The sequence below is a fragment of the Eimeria mitis genome, genomic scaffold (genome assembly GCF_000499745.2).
Source record: "Eimeria mitis Houghton genomic scaffold, Emh_scaff1187, whole genome shotgun sequence".
Lineage (NCBI taxonomy): Eukaryota > Apicomplexa > Conoidasida > Eucoccidiorida > Eimeriidae > Eimeria > Eimeria mitis.
Genome location: NW_013568090.1, coordinates 9802 through 10563, shown reverse-complemented (window position 1 = coordinate 10563; position 762 = coordinate 9802). Strand labels below are relative to the sequence as shown.

The 762-nt window shown below is 41.3% G+C and overlaps 1 protein-coding gene across 1 annotated transcript in view; it reads right to left on the bottom strand.

Annotated features, from left to right (window-relative positions):
• Positions 1-762, bottom strand: part of EMH_0031490 (Alpha amylase, catalytic domain containing protein, putative) — a gene marked incomplete at both ends in the record, with an annotated part of 2029 nt that overhangs the window by 767 nt on the left and 500 nt on the right. The gene's annotated exons all lie outside the window — the stretch shown is intronic.

Sequence of the window (762 nt, the reverse complement as noted above, 5' to 3'; positions counted from 1 at the left end):
CCCTAAACCCTAAACCCTCTTGAGGGTTTATGTATGCTGCGTATAAACCCTTTTCGGCTCTGTTTTACAACAAAAACACACATATAAACCCTAAACCCTAAACCCTAAACCCTCAGGGGTCTTGAGGGTTTATGTATGCTGCATATAAACCCTTTTCAGCTCTGTTTTACAATAGAAACACACATATATAAACCCTAAACCCTAAACCCTAAACCCTAAACCCTAAACACGAGCTGCATGCACAGCCCCGGAGGGGTCTTGAGGGTTTATGTATGCTGCGTATAAACCCTTTTCAGCTCTGTTTTACAATACACACACACGAAACACTAAACCCTAAACCCTAAACCCTAAACCCTAAACACTGTGCACGAAACAGGAAAAAAAGAGGGGTTTTGAGGGTTTATGTATGCTGCATATAAACCCTTTTCAGCTCTGTGTTACAATAAAAACACACATATAAACCCTAAACCCTAAACCCTAAAACCTCAGGGGTATTGAGGGTTTATGTATGCTGCATATAAACCCTTTTCAGCTCTGTTTTACATTACACACACACATATAAACCCTAAACCCTAAACACGAAACCCTAAACCCTAAACCCTAAACCCTCAGGGGTCTTGAGGGTTTATGTATGCAGCATATAAACCCTTTTCAGCTCTTTTACACAATACACACACATATATAAACCCTAAACCCTAAACCCTAAACCCTAGATCCAGGTCTTGGGTGCTTGCAACTGATGCTGGTTTCACGGCTACTGCC